Raw genomic sequence first — 19,381 nt, 5'->3', positions numbered from 1 at the left:
AGGTTATGAACATTATGAAGAATCTAAGAATGAGAAATGTAAAAGTGTAAAGCCTCAAGACAACACTGGGAATGTGAAAGCGCAAGACGGCACTAAGAATAGGCTGGAAGTAAGACAAGAGCCAGAGATGGGGAAGGTAGTAGTTAGTAATAGAAATGCTGGAAAAGTTATATTGTGTATTTAATAATGTTTTACCGCTGCGTGAAAGTTTTTGTATTATTCCAGAAACCTAAGAAGAATCTAGTGAGTCTAGCTATTGACAATTTACATAATATATTTTATGTTAAATTCCACGATTATTTACGCATACAATAAACAGTGGGATTTACGGCAAGTGCATGACTGGAAAAGAATCCCAGGGAACAGCCATTGTTTAAGCCAGGAAATAAAGTGAAAGGAACAGGACCGTGGATGATCATTTTATAATTAGAATTGCATTATTTTTTTTCACGATAATTACACTCCTGGGCATACTGTGCGTGGATACTGTTCGTGACCAATACATAATTATGAATGATTTTTGTATAGATTTAATTGGCAAAATACGTGTGTGTGTGTGTGTGTGTGTGTGTGTGTGTGTGTGTGTGTGTGTGTGTGTGTGTGTGTGTGTGTGTGTGTGTGTGATTTATTAGAGAAAGTCGTTGCTTGACCTGTGAGCTTCTGTTGTGTTCCCTTCACCCCTCACCTCTCTTTTTTCAGTGTCATCTTCAGTTTTCTCTTCTCCTTTACTTTTTATATTATTTACCTTGGCGGTGTCTTTACCTCTTCTGTTTTCTCTTTTCATGTATTTTATTTTCTTACATCTCCCTTCACCTTTTTTTCTGTCCTGCTCAATTTTCTCTCCAGCCCCTTTCCTCCTGTTCTTTTCTTGTTTTTTTGTTTTTCCGTTTTAATAATCACATTTCCTTTTGTATTTCCTTACTTCTCCCTTCACCTCTCCTTTCGCAATGTCATTTTTAATTTTCTTCGCCCACTTTCTTCTTCACGGTGTTATTCTTGGCACTGTGTTTTCCTCTCTTATATCTTGTTGTTTTTCGTTGCTTTATTTCATGTTTTTTTTTTCCCCTCACTTCCCGTTATCTGTGACTCATCTCTTGCTTTCCTGATGTGTTTTCTTTTGTACTTTTCTCTTCACTTTTTTTCTGCTTTTTTTTTTTTTTGTATCGGCTGTTAGTATAGTCTTCTTGTTTATTCTTGTTTCTTTCTTGGTTTTGTCATCTCCTCTTTCTTTAGTTGTTTGTCCTGGCCATTCATATCTCATTTCTTTTTGCATTTTCCTTGCATAGTATCATTCTCTCTCTCTCTCTCTCTCTCTCTCTCTCTCTCTCTCTCTCTCTCTCTCTCTAACAACCCATCTTTGTTTCTTCCTCTTTTCCTCTAATCCCTCTTTTTACTTCTTCAGGCTCTCCTTCCTTCCATTCCTTTCTTCAGCTTTCGTCCCCCTCATCTTCCTCTTCCATTTAGTCACAACATCTTTAATTGTCACCTACACCCTTTCTCTTAGTTTTTTTTTGTACGCACCTTTCCTTCTACGTCTTCCCATCTTCCTTTTCTGTTCCCTTCTCACCATTTGCGTCTTGCACATTCTCCCCCTTGTCCTTTTTCTCATTTACTGTGTTTTTTCATTCTCTTCCTTCCTCTCCGTTTTTCCCATCCATTTCTCTTCTCTTCTATTTCTTTTCCTTCGTCTTTCTCCCTCTGCTTTTGTTTCCTTCTCTTTTCTTGTCTCCTTGTTTCCCCCCATCTTTCCTTTTCTCATCTTTCTTCCTTTTCTTCTCCCCTTGCTTCTTCCTTCTCCTCTTTACTACCCTCGCCCCATTCCTCTTATCTCATCCGTTTGACCTTCTGTTCCCTTTTTAGTCTCCTGTTTTCCTCTTTCTTATTTTATTTTTCTTTGCTTATCCCCCTTCTGTCTCATCTTCTCTTCCTTCTCTCTTCTCTTCTCCTCTGTCTCGTCTTCTGCGCCCAGCTGCTTCACCCGAGTGGCACCCACAGACATAGGCATGCTATACTCTTTCCCAATTAACTCGACCTAAAATTGCCATCTGTCCATCTTGGTTGTCCAGGTGGTACACGAATAGCGTTAGAATATGATGCTAGTCACGAAGAAGTGCTTCGAAAAGGATGGAGGGCCTTAATATTGTCTATCTGCCGCGAGCTACGGCACATAAGCTAAAAAAGGACAAAAATCTGTGCCAGGTTAGGGTGAAAAGGGTATAGGCAGTGAAATTATTGGCCCTAAATTGTACTCAATATAGTAACGCGTAGAAATTAGCCTTTATTATTTATTTACCTGGTGACAAGAAAAATTTATAAGCACACAGCGTGAAGGCGACATTTTTCTGGAGTGATATAATGAATTTGGCCGCTCATTGCCAGATTTAAAAAAAAAAAACGTAGATTTCGTTCTCAGAGCTCTCTCCACACAGCCCATCACACCTGGGTCTCCACTCTCACTTTCAAAACATAGGCAAGAGTAGAACTTTGACGGATCACTTCCCATTGATTTTTTATTATTATTTTTTTTTTTCTTCAGAGTTGCTGTGGTAAATAGTCAGGCTAGGGTGTGTGTGTTCCCCTTCTCTCTCTCTCTCTCTCTCTCTCTCTCTCTCCATCCCGTGCTTCATCGTTTCCTTCCTTCTCTTCTTCCACGGTCGTTTTCTCTTCCCTCTTCTGTCCTCTCCTCCTCCTGTCTTTCTCTTTTCTCGTTTCTTTACTTTTTTCCCTCCTCTTGTTTTCCCTCTTCTCACTTTCTCCCTTGTCCCCTCGGTATTTTCCTTCCTTTCTGTTCCCTACCATTTCTATTTGATCTTTTTTCCGTCTTCTCTTTTCTCCACCTTTTCTCGTCCCGCGTTTTCACTCTCCATTTCTCTTCCCCCTTCTCTTTCCTTGCCTATCATCTTCCCTATTTTCTGCTTCTCTCCCCTTCATCTTCCCCCTCCTCCTCCCTCCCCCGTGTGGTCTGGGGAGGCTGCACTCTCTCACCTCTAACCTCGCTTTCCTTGCCTCTCATCCATCATCCGACCCCCACCCCCTTCCTTCACCAATCGCATTATCCCCTCTTTCACCCTCATACCCCCTCTCCTCCCCCTCCCCTCCCTGCTTCCCCTCCCCTCCCGCTTCCCCCTCCCCTCCTGCTTCCCCTCCCCTCCGGCTTCCCTCTCCCCTCCCCTTCACCTTCCCGCCTTCCCCTCCTCTCCCCTTCTCGTCTCTATGACCTTTTCCCTTACCACTCATACCCCTCCCCTCACCCCCAAATGTCTTGCTGTAACTTCTCATGCTTCATCTTCCATCTCATTCATCTCCTTTTCATGTCTCATCTCCCCAAAACATCTCCGTTTCTCTCATATCCCCTTCTTTTACGTCCATTTTAAATTTCTCTCCCCCCTCCCTTTGTTTACAACTTACTCTCCCTCCCAAATACATCTCCATTCGCTTTTCTATACCCCTCCCATTATCTCCCCCTGAAACACCGCCCCTTACCCCTTACTCATTATACTCTTCCCCTCACCCTCACCTCTCATCTCCATCCGCTCATTTCCCCCTAAGACCTCTTCCCTTAGCCACTAAATACATTTCCCCTCAGTCTCATTCATCACCCCTTCTCCTCTTACCATCTTCTCCCCCCCTCTTTTCCCATACTCCCTCCCTCTTCTTTCACTCAGCTTTTTCCCCTCACCTCTTTGCTATACCAACTTATTTTGCCTTCCTTCTCCCCCTCTTTCTTTTTTTTTTTTCTTTTTTTTTTTCCACCTCTCCGTCATATTTCTCTCCCCCCCTCTCCAATAACCACTTTTCTCACATCAAAATATCCTTTCAACACTTTCTCTCTCTCTCTCTCTCTCTCTCTCTCTCTCTCTCTCTCTCTCTCTCTCTCTCTCTCTCACACACACACACACACACACACACACACACACACACACACACACACACACACACACACACACACACACACACAACCCCCCCCCCGGCTCGTGCCTGATAAATTACAAGACGTCACCATAAACCCGTCTTGCCTCACGCTGCTCTCTCTCTCTCTCTTCTCTCTCTCTCTCTCTCTCTCTCTCTCTCTCTCTCTCTCTCTCTCTCTCTCTCTGCCTAACTTCCTCCCTTGGGATACCTGCCTTCCCTGCTTTGCCCGACTTTCTGCTTTTTTGCCTCCCTTTGCCTTTGCCTCTCTTTGCTTTCCTCCCTTTGTCTGCCCAGCTTTGCCTCTGCATACCTGTCTCTTTCTTTGTCTGCTTTTTCTCTTGTCTGCCTACCGTTACCTGCCTCCCTGTTCCTGCTTCTACCCGCCTCTTGCTTCCTCCCTCTGCTTGTGTCTGCTTGTTTGCCTTCTCTCTTCATGGCTGCTTCTGCTTGGCTGCCCCTTCCTGCTTGCCAACTATCCTCTGCTTTCTTGATTGTTGCATGTTCCTGCTTCTCATCTGCTCTAATATTGACTGTCTTTTGCCCTTCCTTCTCCTTAGCCTTTCCCTTAATCCCTCTCTTTCTCCCTGTGTGTATCCTTATCCTGCTTTGCTTTTTTATTTGTTTTCCCACCTACCTCTACAGTACTTATTCTCTCTGCCTACCCTTTTCCCTGCCTGTCTCCTGCTTCCCACCCCCTGCCTGTCTCCTGCTTTCCACCCTCCGCCTTTTTCTTACTTGCCTCCCTTTCTTGCCAACCTCCTTTCTGTTTCCTGTCTGCCTTCCTCTCTCTCTCGTTTCCTGCCTGCATCTCTCTATTTCCCTGTCTGTCTCCCTCTGCTTCTCTCTCTCTCTCTTCCCTCCCTCCGTCTACCTTCCTCCTTGTGCATTCCTCTGCTTGCCCCCCTGCTGTGTCGCCTGCCTCCCTGCTTGCAGTATATTCCGTTATCTAACTAACCACCAGCCGGTCTGTCCACCTAGCCTAGCTTACATGGTTCCTCCCTCCATCCCTCTTGCTTGCCTACCTCCCCCCTCCCTCCATCCTGCTTGCCTCTCTCCCTTTATGCCTCCTTCCCTCCCCTCCTCTCTTCCTCCCTTTATGCCTCCATCCCATTTCCTTTCCTCCCTCCTTCCCTCTCGCCCGCCAGCTGCCTCCTACTGAACCACCTTCTTGCTTGCTTGTTTTCGCATGTCTTCTCTGTCCCTTCGTTTTTCCTTTCCATTCTCCATTTATGTATTCCTCCTCCTCCTCCTCCTAATCCACCTCCTCCGAATCCTAATCCTAATCCTCCTCTTCCTCATCCTAATCCTAATCCGTCCTTCATGCCCTCTTCCTCGCTTCTTTACTGGCTAAAAATAGTATTGTTGTCCATCCTCTTCTTACCTACGTGTCTCTTTGCTTGCCGTCTCTGCTTCATTTGTTTTGCTTGCTCACTGTTTTCCCTCTTGTACCGTATTCTTGATTGTTTCTTGCTTGTCTTGCTTTTTTTTTGCTTGGTACCCACTTTCTCTTGCTTAGTTTAGCCTTTCTCTTGCTTGTTCTTGCTTTCTTTTGCTTGTTGCCCACTTTCTCTTGCTTATTTTTCTTTCTTGCGTGTTCTTGCGTTCTTTGATACCCACTTTCTCTTGCTTATTTTTGCTTGTCTCTTGCGTGTCTTGCTTGTGTCTTGCTTCCTCTTGGTTGTTACTTGCTTTTAGTGCTCTTGTTCTTAACTCACTCACTTTACTGATGAAGACAAGTTTACAGCTCTTAAAGTATTTAACATTTTTCCTACTTTTACTAATTTAACTGCTGTCCCTCCTCCTCCTCCTCCTTTTATACATTTATTTGATTATTCGTTTTACTGTATTACTTTCTCTTTCAGGTTATTCAAACTGGTAGCTTATTAAGTATTATAGAATGCAACTTTTCCATTTCAGTCTTTCCTATGAAATTTCCATGTCAGTTTTTCCATGCTGCATGGTGGTCCTTCTCACATTTCCTGCCAGCTTTAACTGGAGGGTTTGGAGGCGGGGGGAGCCTACTTGCTTTACAATCCTTATCCTTCAGCATGTAGAATTATATCTCGTAGTCATAGTCTACTCTGTTACAAGAAGCCTCGAAAGAACCATAAGGTCTGTCGCCGTTTGCTTTCCTTTGTATTCCTTTGTATTCATGCTCCTCCTCCATGTTTCCTACTCCTCTTCCTCCTCCTCAGTTATTATTATTATTATTATTATTATTATTATTATTATTATTATTATCGATGTCAAAAAGGCAGAAACGAGTCATAACTCGGGAACCAGTGGCGCGATTGGACTGGAAATTGTTTTATTCTTCAAGTTCGAGCATGTTAACGGTACCTCGCTCTAACAGAAATTGCGCTACGTTCCTCCATTTTTGCTGTGGTACGGTAACAAACAAACCAGCAAACCTATAAAAATCGGATCATTATAATATAGATTATTATTATTATTATTATTATTATTATTATTATTATTGAGTGAAGACGAAGAGGAGCTTCAAGGCTTGGTGGATAAGTTTGGGAGAGTGTGTAAGAAACGGAATCTAAAGGTGAATGTAGGGAAGAGTAAAGTGATGGTCTTTGAGAGAGGTGAAGTCAGTGAATGTACAGCGAGGTTGGATGGTGAGGAATTCGACAATGTAAGTAAGTTTAAGTACTTGGGTAGTGTGATGGGTAAGGATGGAGGTTTGGAGGGTGAAGTGCTTGAAAGGGTACAGCAGGGAAGAAAGGTTGCTGGTTCCTTGAAAGCAGTGATAAGAAACAGGGAAGTGAGCATGGAAGTGGAAAAGTTACTATATGACAGTATTGTGATACCAACTCTAACGTATGGAAGTGAAGCTTGGACGTTGTTGGAGGGACACAAGTCAAGAGTGAGAGCAGTGGAAATGAGTTATTTAAGAGGAGCCTGTGGAGTCACATGGAGAGACAGGCTGACAAATGAGAATATAAAGAAGCGTTGTGGTGTGGATGTGGATGTGATAGGATGCGTTAGGAGAAATACATTGAGGTGGTGTGGCCATGTGGAGGGGATGGAGGGTGAAAGACTGATGAGGAGAATGGATGTGAGTGAGGTGGAGGGGGTGAGAGGGAGAGGGAGGCCGAGGATGAGATGGAGGGTTGGGGTGGAGAGATATGAGAGAGGGGGGTGTGAGTTGGGAGCAGGGAAGTGAAATGGCGGGGGACAGGGCGACTTGGAGGCGATTTGTTTGTGGCCACCCCGAACGGGAGTGAGGCGTCTGGCAATAGATAGATAGATAGATAATTATTATTATTATTATTATTATTATTATTATTTTGTTATTATTATTATTATTATTATTATTATTATTATTTTTATCACTGTACCTGACCTTTTAGCGTATTATGGAACCTTGTTGTTTTAAGACAGTTGAGTTGCGACCAAATGATATACGAATAATTCCTGCAATGATTCCGTTCTCATTAAATATTCTCTTTTATTTCAGACATGGGGACGAATCAGCGCTGCAGAACAGGTAAGGGAAATTTGTTATTGTTTTGTTATTTAGTTTGTTTTCATTATTTACTTTGTTTTGATTGTTTTTTTCTTTATATTGCGTTATCTTTTCGTCTAGAGCAACCATTTGACAACGATGATTTTTTTTAAAACTCTCGGTACCATGAGTCATTTTGGTTTTACGACACTTCTCACTGTGAAAGGATTATTGGACATCTCCCCAGCCCCTCCAGTTTAAGATTTCTTACCTGTGTCCATTAAAGTATTCTGGCTGTAACAATAATAATAAAAAAAGTGAAGGCGTCATTGTTGAGGAAGAGTCAAATTAACACGACATGGATGTCATTGAGAGATTGTGGAAGTTCATGGGTCTAGTGAGCGGCTGAGTGGTTGATTGGTAGGTTGGTAGGTAAATAGGTAGGTAGGTAGGTAGATGGGGAGGTGTGAAGAGTTGGGTGGAAGGTAATGCAAAAGATGAATAGGTGTGAAGAGTACGTGGGTAGGTAGGTTTAATAGGTATGGGGAGAAGGTGGGTAAGAGAACAAGGAAGGTATGTAGACAGGTAGGGAAGGAAAGTTGGTAAGTAAAGAAGGTAAGGATGTATGGACGGTAGATAAGAAATGTAAGTGGGTGAGAAAGGTAGGATCATATTTATATATTTATTTACTTATTTAAGGTTTGTGGCCTTTTGAGTACCAGTGTTACAAGGAGCCGCGCAACTTATGGCGTTACAGTATACATCAGTGGTGGTTTTTACAGATGGGTATTCATTGTTGATAAAATATGCGATGGTATAGTGTGTCGCGTGGGCCTAACACCTCATTACCTGGTTCAGTTAAATATACCTTCAAATTATAGATTAATAATAATAATAATAATAATAATAATAATAATAAACGAAAATTAATGGCTTCTTGACAGTTGTTGTAAAGAAATATAAAACAGTGTATCTTGGAACTAGTCACAGTGTTAAATTGTTGTTTCTTTAATAAGGTGGCCACTTCTTGGTTTGCATCTCTCTCTCTAGCATTAGTAAGGCCACATTTAGACTACGCAGTACAATTTTGGTGTCCTTACTATAGAATGGATATTAATTCGTTAGAAAATGTACAGAGAAGAATGACTAAAATGATACATGACGTCCGGAACCTGTCATATGAAGACAGACTGAAAAGACTAAGTCTGCATTCGCTAGAGAGGCGTAGAGTAAGGGGAGACTTAATTGAGGTTTTTAAGTGGATGAATGGTATAAATAAGGGAGATATTAGCAAGGTACTTAAAGTGAGCATACAGGATAGAACTAGAAATAATGGTTTCAAACTAGAAAAATTCCGTTTCAGAAAGGAAATCGGTAGAAATTGGTTTGGTAATAGAGTAGTAGACGAATGGAATAAGCTACCTAGTAAAGTAGTTGCTGCCTCTTCCATTGAGAGTTTCAAGCATAGGCTAGATAAGCATATGACAAAAAAGGGGTGGATATAGAATAAAGAAAATATAACCAATACTAATTCAAAAATAAATTTTCTTTTCAGGTTACACTATGATAGTCTCTATTCTCCTTTCACACTTTCCTGTAAAATGTCCACGCCAGTTTTTCTATACGGCGTGGTGTTCTTTCTGACTTTTTCCTGCCGGCTTCGGCTGGAGGGTTTGGAGGGCGGGGGAGAGCCTTCTTCTTTGCTATCCTTATCTCATTCTAGTAGTTCAGTTACTCTTCTAGGAGCTGCCTAGCATGGGCCAACCGGCCTACTGCAGTTATCCTCTCTTCTTATGTTCTTATGTTCTTATGTTCTCTCTCTCTCTCTCTCTCTCTCTCTCTCTCTCTCTCTCTCTCTCTCTCTCTCTCTCCTTTGTTTCTTTTCCTTTTCCTTCTTCACCCTTCTTGCTGTTTCTCTTCCCTTCCCGCCTGTTGTTTATTTTCTTCCTTTTCGACATTTTTTTTTCTTCCTCACATCTTTCAAGTTGCCTCCTCCTCCTCTTCCTCCTCCTCTTCCTCCTCCTCCTCCTCCTCCTCCTCCGCTATAAAAAGGGAATCAATTAATCACCTCTCTCTGTCTCTCTCTCTCTCTCTCTCTCTCTCTCTCTCTCTCTCTCTCTCTCTCTCCAACAAGAAATACCAAGTTATACTTTTCGCTTCCCTCGCGTTATCTGTATCTTCCCTTTTTCCTCCTACCTTTCTCTCCATTTTCCCTTTTCCTCTCCCCCTTAATTTGCCCTTTTTCCTTCCCCTTTCCATCCACCTCCCTTTTCATTTCCCTGTTTACCTGTTACCTCTCCTACCCCTCCTTCCCCTTCACCCCCTCCTCATCTTCCCCTTCACCCTCTCCTCCCCCACCCCTTCACCCACTCCTCCCCATCCCCTTCATCCCCTTCATCCTCTCCCCTTCATCCTCTCCCCTTCATCCTCTCCTTCCTCTCCCCTTCATCCTCTCCTTCCCCTCCACCCCCTCTCTTTCACCCCCTCCACCCCCCCTCTTTCACCCCCTCCACCCCCTCTCTTTCACCCCCTCCTCCTCCCCATCACTCTCCTCCTCGCCTCTTCCCCTTACCCCCCTCCTCCCCCTCCCCCTCCTTTTTCACTCTTTTCTCCTCCCCCTCCCATTTTCTCTTCTTCTTATTCCTCATCCCTTTCCCCTTTCTCTTCCATATCTCCTTCTCCTCCTCCTCCTCCTCTCCTCCTCCTCCTCCTGACCTCTCCAACAATTCCGCGAACAGTCAAATTTCTCAACAGCGGTGAAGCCTCAGAGGAGCGTCAAACTATCAGAGGAGGATTCTCTCTCTCTCTCTCTCTCTCTCTCTCTCTCTCTCTCTCTCTCGTACAGTATTCCCCTTCGACTCATCAATTCACCTTTCACTCCATCAATCCTTGCAGCTTGCTCTTACCCCCCCCTCTCTCTCTCTCTTTTTCTCCCCATCATTCTTCCTCATTTTTCCTCTCAGTCGCCTCTCCCCATCCTATCCTTTCTCCTTACCTTTTTTTTTTCGTTTCTCCCTATTCCTCCACCTCTTGTTTTTTTTTCCTCCTCTCCTCCACCCTTCCTTATTCCTTCCGTCCATTCACCCTTTCCATCTTTCTCTCCCGTCTGTTCCTCCCCCTTCAATTTTTCACGCTTCTCCATCATTCTTCCTTTTCCACAAATCCATTCTTACCTCTCCTCTTCTCGCTGTCTTCGTTCTTCAACTCCCTCTTCTTCCTCTTCATATACCCTTTCTTCTTTATTTTTTTTTTCCAACCTTCCTTTTGCTTTCTTCTAACTCTGCCTCCTATATTCTGTCCTCTGCATTCATCCATCCATTCATCCACCCATTCATTTTGCTCATCCCACCCTTCCTCCCTCCCGCCATCCCTCTGTCCATCCATCCATCCATCCATCCATAGTGTCTTTGTCCATTCATCTATCCAGTGCTACCTATCCTCCAACCTTTCCTCCTCCTCCTCCTCTTGCCCTTTACTCTCCACTCCCTCTCCACCATCCATACCCCCCTCCCTCCCTCCCTCCATCCATCCATCCATCCCTACCGCCTCTCCGGACTAAATTGCTTGTCGTCTATTTTTAAGGGCAGCGTAACATATGAATCCCCGGCGCCTTTAAATGAGAGGCTGGGGCTTCTGCGTGCCTTCCCCCTTCTGCCCCCCACGACCCCCCAAACCCCCGCTAGCCCCCCACCAACACCCCTACACCCCCCCTCCAAGACCCCTGCACCCCTACACCCCCTCCAACACCCGTACACCCGTACACCCCCTCCAACACCCGTACACCCCCGTCCATTTATCCTACTTGCTCCCTCTCCTCTCAGCACCATCACCCCTGTGCTTCTCACCAATGCTCCTGCAATTCCCCCCACCACCCCAGCGGACCCCCTTCCCTTCCCTCGTCTCTTCCCCACCCTCTGCATCCCCCTTCCTTCCTCCCTTCCTTCACCACCCTACTACTTGTGGACCCCACCTCCCCCCATTCTCCCCTCCTCCATTTTTTCCTCCCATTTTTCCCCATATCCATCCCTCTTTCTTTAGCCCTTTTCTCCCCTCCTCTCTTTTTCTCTCTTTTTCTCCCCTCCTCATATCCTCTTCACCTTTGCACGCTGTCTCCCTTCTCCTCTATCCCTGTTCTCCCTTCCCGTCCCTCCTCTCTCCTCCTCTCCCCTCTGCCTTTTTCACGGTCCTCTCCTTCCCCTCCCTTTCCTTTCACTCCACGACTTCCCTCCCTCCCTATATCTCCGTGGTTTTCCATCCCTCCCTCCACCAGCTCCCCCAACCCCAATGCTTTGTATATAGCTTAGGAAATGGGGGGAAATAGGAAGGGTATTTAGGAGCGTGGGAGCTTTGGAAAATATGAGGAGACAATAGTAAAGGTATCTAGGAGAGAAATAGTGATTGCAAATTGTGGAAAATAATGAGGAAGAATAGGAAAGTTATGAAATAGGGTGAAGTGTTGGGAAAATTGGAAGGAGAATATAGGGAAGTAGCTGAGTGTGAGAGTTTATAGCACTGGTATTACTTGTCGGAAAATTGCCCAACTGAAGTCTATAATGAATCGCCCAAGGTACGGTGTTAGTGGTTAATTATTTGTATCTTCATATATCGTACATACTTACATTTTATATATATTCTTGTAATTTAGCTTATGCATTTTTTATTTGCTTTTATTTCATCGTAAATTTATGATACGTGTCTAATTGCTCATATGTATTTCTGATCGCACTTTATTTTTGCTTCATTACCGTGATTGTCTCTGCTTTTTATCCTCTTCTCCTCTGCTGTATTTACTTATTTATATTTATTTATTGATGCTAACAGATAAATGATTAAGATTTGGAGAGGCCCTTAGTTGTGAAGGGGTTAATGGATGCTCGATTTAATTATAGTCATTAGGAGAAAAGTTGACTAAAGTCGTTTGGGCCTAAGCAAGAATTAAAGAGACATCGTTATAGAGACAGAAATCATGTATTCATATATCAGGTCTTATCTTTTTCTGCCATATTTTTACTGAGGTATAATATTTTTCTTCTTTTTTCTAATGTATTTTTTTTTTTCTGTTGCCCGTTTATTTGTTTCTTTACGAGCCATAACTTAGTGAACATGAAAACCAGGCTTTGGAAATCCCTGCCTGAGTAGGAAAAGAGGAAATATATTAAGTCTGTGTTATAGTAGTCCCGCTTTACGTTTTCAGTGTTAATAATTTTCTCTTTTTATCATGCATTATTTATTTCCCTTGTTATTATTTACCATTTTATTATCGTATTATTATTTTTTTTCCTGTCTTCCTGTTTTACTATTCATTTCCTTCTGTTTTATCATATTTTCCATCCTTTGTTTTCCTGTATTTACCTTCCACGTGCTTTGTTTTTATGGCATTTATTTTCCCCTTTATATTTTATTGTGCGTCATCCCTTTATTTTTACATAAGAGAAATAAAAGGTTGGGCAGTCAGAATACTTGTTTAATGTTTTATAATAGAAAGCCATAAAACAACAGCGATGTATTGCATTGTTATTATTATTATTATTATTATTATTATTATTATTATTATATTTGGTAGTAGTGGTACCGTAGTAGTAGTACCGGTAGTAGTAGTAGTAGCAGCAGCATAGAACAGTTCTCATTCCAGTAGATATCTTCAGAAAATAATCGAAAGGAAAAAAATCCCACAATATATAATAAAAAGAAAGTAACGGGAGAATATAAAGGAAAAAGAATGAAAAAGAGTAAAGTTCCCGCGTCTCCATCTGGATTTTCTCTGCCTCTGAAAAAATGCAAAACGATGCCACATTTTGCGTTAAAAAATATTCCAGCGTGTTGTGTTGTTTTTGATGGGGGGCGAATTTTAGGTCCCCCCTTTTCCGCCCCTTCATCCCTTTTTTACATCCGGAATTACCCTTTTTACACCCTTATATTTTGCTCTTTTTTTATTCACTCCCTGTTTTTGCCTTCATTCCCCTTGTACATTCAGCACAGTCCTTTCTATAGCCATCTTCATCGCCTCTTCGTTCACTCACACTTGTTTCCATTCGTCATTACTTCCTCTTTCCTGTTATTCACTTCTGCGATATACTCTTTCTTCATTTCCATTCTCTTTTACATCTAGCGTCATTCTTTTTAACTCTCTGCCCTCTACATTCATCCCTATCCTCCCTGTTCATTCATTCACTTCAGTACATTCATTCGGTTTTATTCATTGTAAGGGAGCCAAGAAGGGAAAGGAACTTATTGCTTCCTCTTGTATTCCCATTTATTCATTTTAGTTCCATTTCACATTTGGGACTTCTTTTTTCATCCTCCTTCACCCACTCTACTGTACTTTCACCCAATTCTCTTTTCATTCATCCATTTTCTCTCGGTTTATTCATCCAGTCCTGTTTTATCTTAATTCCCTTCCACTTCCCTTTACATCCAGTTCCACCTCTAAATATTTATCATCCTCCATCTTCTGACCCCCTTATCCATACCCCACACCCGTTTCCTCCCCTCCCCCATCTTTCTCTTGTCCCCGTAGTTTCTGTTCGACCTTTTCATTTTCACCCCTCTTCCTTCCTCCTCGACTTTACTCATTTCTGCTTTATTTGTGCCTAACTTCACTTCCTCTCGTCCCTCTTGCTTTCTTTTCCACCTCTGTCACCCCCTGGCCTCTTTTGCGCTCCACGCTATCACTTGATCCTCTCCATTTACCTCTTCTCGCTTCCTCTTTCCCTTCTTGGTACTTACATTCTGGCTCTCGACTTTCATCTTCTCTCCTCTTTTTTCCTCACTCCAATAACTGCCCTTATTTTGCATTTGTTTCACTATCCTCAAACCTCATCGCCTTTCTCCAATACTCTCTCTTCCCTTCTGTAGTAGTTTTCCTACTTCCTCCTCCCCTTCCCATTCTTATATCCATATTTCACGTAACCTTCTCTTCCTCTTCGCTTCCCCTTCCAGCTTTTACCTTACTCGTTTCCCCTCCTTTCTCTCTCGCTGTCTTCCTCCCTGCTCTCTCTGCTCTCCCTCTCTCACCATCATCCAGATTTTTTCCTCATCCTTATTACCCCTCTCATGCTTTACACCCCTCACTCCCCCATCACCCCAGTTCCTCCTACTGTCACCCCATTTCTCTTCCCCTCTGCAGTACCCCCCCTCTAAACCCTCCCCTTCATCCAACACCTCCGTTCTTTCCACATGCCCCCACCATCTTATTTTCTCTCATAGCATATCCCTCACTTACCTCTGTCTGATTCCCCCCGTCCCTCTCGTTCCTTCATCCTGTAGTACCCATTATCTCTTGCTTTCCATACCTCCCTTTCCTATCACCCCCCTCAGGTCTCTAGCCTCCCTTTCCTTCCTTCACTTTCATTTGTCTCCCCTCCATCATCTCTCTCCTTCATTCATAGTACCCATCACCCATTGCATTTAGCCCTCTCTTCCCTATCTTCTCACCCCGTCCTATTCTCTCCCCATTTCCTCCCGCTTTTACCCCTCCTCAGCCCCCTTTCCTCCCTCTGTCTTTCCTCCCTCTGTCTTTCCTCCCTCTGTCTTTCTTTCCTTTGTCTTTCCTCCCCCTCGAAATCTCTTTCAATCCTCCTCCTGTTATGGCATTTCCCCTCGCCATCTCCCCTTCTCCCTCCAACTCTCCTCCTCCCCCTCCTACTCTGCTCCTCCCCCCTCCCTTTCTTTTTTCCTCCCTCCCTCCCTTTCCCTCTCCTCCACCCCGCGACGCCCCCCAGACACCCCAAATTAATTACATCACGCAGACCTCTTGGTGAGTTGCAGTGATAAAATACACACCCGTTATATTTTCACTGCCACGCAAATAGAGAGAGAGAGAGAGAGAGAGAGAGAGAGAGAGAGAGAGAGAAACTGAATAACTGAGGCAGACAGTACGACAGACATGCATAATATGACACACACACACACACACACACACACACACACACACACACACACACACACACACACACACACACACACACACACACACACACACACACACACACACAATATTTCTGTACACATATTAATAGCTGTAAAAAAGGACGGAATACATATTGTTTCTATTTTTTTCTCGCAGTTTCGGCTTGATACACATTTTTTGAAACTTTAATTAATATACATCATTTTTATGTATTATTTTCGGTGTTTTACCATGGGAATTAATAATGATGAACATATTCCTTTTTTACGCACCTAAGAATGTTTGATTGTATTAATGACGTGTGTGTGTGTGTGTGTGTGTGTGTGTGTGTGGAAGCATTATATTGTTGTGTATATGTTTGTGTGTGTATTAAATTTCTGTGTGCTTATGGTGAATATGTTTGTGTGATATGAACATGTGGCAGGAATTTCGTGTGTGTGTGTGGGTGTGGGTGTGGGTGGGTGTGTGGGTGGGTGTGTTTGGAAGCATTTTATTTTTATGCATTTGTTTGTGGGCGTTAAATTCCCGTGTGCTTACACTGTATATGTTTGTTTTGAATGAACCTACCGCTGTGGTTTGCGTTTGAGTGTTTTACGAGTTTGGGTTCTGTGTGTGTGTGTGTGTGTGTGTGTGTGTGTGTGTGTGTGTGTGTGTGTGGACGTGTTACCGTGTGTAGGACCGGGCACTCACGAGTATTGTGTTACCACCAGCTTCTTCAGACCTCCTCACACACACACACACACACACGCACACACACACATACACACACATTCTTACTCTCACTTTCACTACCCCACACTCACTTTCACAATCTCACACTTATTTTCACTCACGCTCAAAGTCATCAAATACACTCACTTCCCCACTCACATTCACCATAATCTTCCATTCATACTTTTTCCCCTCATACTTGCACCATCACCAGTCACCATCGATGCTAGTTTTCTCCTTCATATATTCACCACCACTCACGACAACAGGTACCACTGCCTCATTTATCACCATCATTAGCCACTCTAACCATCACCACCACTCTTGAAAATTTACTAGTTTTCCCTTCCACCACATCTTTGACGACGATAATGATGATGATCACCACGACCGTGACAGACATCAACGGAAAATATTACCCTTTCCACGTGACCACCACTCATCACTTCATCACACACGTAGATCGTCACACACATAGCTTGTCACATTCTCATTTCACCACGACCATGACAAGCATCGCCAGTGTAAAATATTACTTATTCCACATCACCACACATTACCACATCACACTCATAGATCACCATAATATTACATCACTACGACCCTGAGAAATAGCATCACCAAGTTTCACTCAGTGTAAATGAAAACACAAGCCAGCGTTCAGAGGAGACGCAAAATAAAGAGGAGTTCAATCTGCCTGGTGCTCTTAGCCTTTCCCTCTTCTGCCCCCTCTTTTTTTTTTTTTTCTCCCCACGTCTATTGTTCCTCCTCCCCTTTCACCCTCGTGCCCAGTGTCACCCCTCTCTCCTGGTCTGTCCTTCCTTTCTGTGTCATCCCACTTTTATTCCTTGGTTCGTGGCGCCTCTTCTATTTCACATTTACTTTCCTTCTGTTGCACCCCTTCCCTTCCTCCTCTCCCTTGCCATCTCCTCTTCATGTGACGTTTGTGTCTTTTCTTCTCTCATTATTTCGTTTTACCCGTCTGTTTCTCACCCGATCTTTGTTCGACCTCTCTCTGTATCCCCTATCGTCTCCCCTTCCTTCCGCGTTACTCCTCAGTTCTTTCTGTCTTTTCATTAATTTTGTTTTACAGTTCCTCTCCCATTCGTTTACTATCTTTCTCAGTTTCACCCCGTTCTCTCTCCCTATGTCTCCATTCTGCAGCGCCTTTGTTCAACTCTTGTTATTTCTTTATCATCATTTCATAGTTTTCTCTACGATTTCTCATTATACTTTCTCTTTTTTTAATCGTGCCTTCTTCCTCTCTGTCTCTCCTCTGTGCATCGTTTTTCTTTTACTGTGTCATACATTTATCCTTGTATAGTTTCTCTTCCACAGCTTTCATTGTGTCTTTGCTGATCGTCTTTCCTTTATATATAGTTTCTTTTCAATATCCACTCTTCAGCCTATCGTCTATTTTCTCCCTTCGTCTGTTTCTAATTCTTCGTTTCTTCATTGTTTTTTAAGGTTCATCTTTCTACTTTTTCTCTCCTAACGTGTCACTCTTGTCTGTCTCCCCTCATGCCCTCTGACCCATGTTAATTGGTTTCCCTTCCTCTCGTGTCTCTTCTGCCTCCTGTTTCCTCTTCCTGGTTTCCTGCAGCTGCTTTCTTTCCACTTTCTTTTTCCATCAGTTTCCTTTCCTCTGTTTCATCTCACCTCTCTTGGTTTCCCTTCCTCTCCTGTCTCTTCTGCCTCCTGTTTCCTCTTCCTGGTTTCCTGCAGCTGATTTATTCCCACTTTCTTTTTCCATCAATTTCCTTCTCTCTGTTTCATCTCACCTCTCTCATCTCGTCAAATCTGTCCATCCATTTCCACGTCTGCTTTATCTTCTGCCTCCCATCTCGACTTCTTGGTATCCCCCATCTGTTTCTTTTCCATTTCTTCATCCACCTACTTCCTCCTCAGTTTACTATTACCTCTCTCTCTCATCTTTTCATGCCATTTCTATCCGTACTCTTCCACATTCGCCCCTTTCCTTTTCTCACACATTTTCCTCTCTCAGATCGCTCCCCTATTTTCCAATTCTTGTTTTTCCTTCCCTGTGTTTTCCTTTGCTTCAAATCCTCGCTTCTTCTGAACCTTGGGATCTAGTCTCTGATGCTTTTATTTGCTTGTAAATTTTAAGCATTTGCCCACAGGATGGATAGGGAGCATATATCATCATCATCATCATCATCCAGAACTTTTTTTTTTTTCACCTAATGACTTGGTGAGAAAGGGCTCAGAAAGCAAGAAAAAACAGCTGAAAAATCCTCCTTTCATTTTCCTAAGCTCTTCTCTTGTGACAGTTGACATTTTCTTTTTCCTGTTCCTCTTCCTGGTCCTTTCTCTCTTTCCCTTGTCGTTTCATTTGTTATCCATGCCATTCTCTCTCTCTCTCTCTCTCTCTCTCTCTCTCTCTCTCTCTCTCTCTCTCTCTCTCTCTCTCTGTGCATCCCATACACGTCCATCCATCCTCCCTTCAGCCCCCCTTCCTCTCCCCGACTCCCTTTCCCCAGTCTGGTTGCAAATTAAATTATCATACACACGATACGATGTGATGTCCCTACGTGTCAAGGAAGAACGTGGAGAAGGGAAAACAATATGAAGAAAGGGAAGAAAAATGTACGGGTAAAGGGAAAGAGAAAGAAACAGGAAGAAAAAGGGACGAACAGGGTGATGCAGAGGAAAAGATGAGCAAGTATAATGATGGAGTGATACGGAAAGAAAAGGCTGAGGAAAAGAGGAATGGTGAAAAATAATGGTAAAGAAAGAATAGGAGGAAAAGGGAGGAAGGAAAGAAAGGGGGGGGGAAATAAAGGGAGGATAGAAAAATGTAGGAAAATAGGGGAAAATAGGAAAGAAAACTCCAGGGCCGCAAAATGTGGTGTTGTTGCGTATCAGTTCATTTTAGTCTCTTCCATGCCTTACTGAAGCCTCTTTTTGTCGGATTTTTTTTTAGTTTGTGTGTGTGTGTGTGTGTGTGTGTGTGTGTTATAATTTCGTTTCTCTCTCTCTCTCTCTCTCTCTCTCTCTCTCTCTCCCTCCCTCCCTCCCTCCCTCCCTCCCTCCCTCCCTCCCCCCCCTCCCCCTTACCTCTGTCACCCTCAGCCTCTCTTTGCCACTTTCGGTCATCCTCCTGTAGTCATACCTGTAAAGAGAAAAACGTCGTGATATTAATATAGAAAACGTGATATTAGTTACAGTACTTCATTTAGGTTGTATTATCTCATATAAGAAAATGGATTTGGTTAAACTGATAAAAAAAAAAAAAGACAATAAAACAGACATGCATACACTTTATTATATATTATATGAACACACTCTGGGTGTCATGCAAACCTCACAAGTGAGCAGGTTACGTAAACTAATATATATCTATATATATATATATATATATATATATAAAAGAT

Source organism: Coenobita brevimanus, chromosome 93, assembly GCF_032717465.1.
Source record: "Coenobita brevimanus isolate Jiangsu-jjx chromosome 93, ASM3271746v2, whole genome shotgun sequence".
Lineage (NCBI taxonomy): Eukaryota > Metazoa > Arthropoda > Malacostraca > Decapoda > Coenobitidae > Coenobita > Coenobita brevimanus.
The sequence above is the reverse complement of the archived record's forward strand: the minus strand, read 5'-3'. Positions refer to the sequence as shown.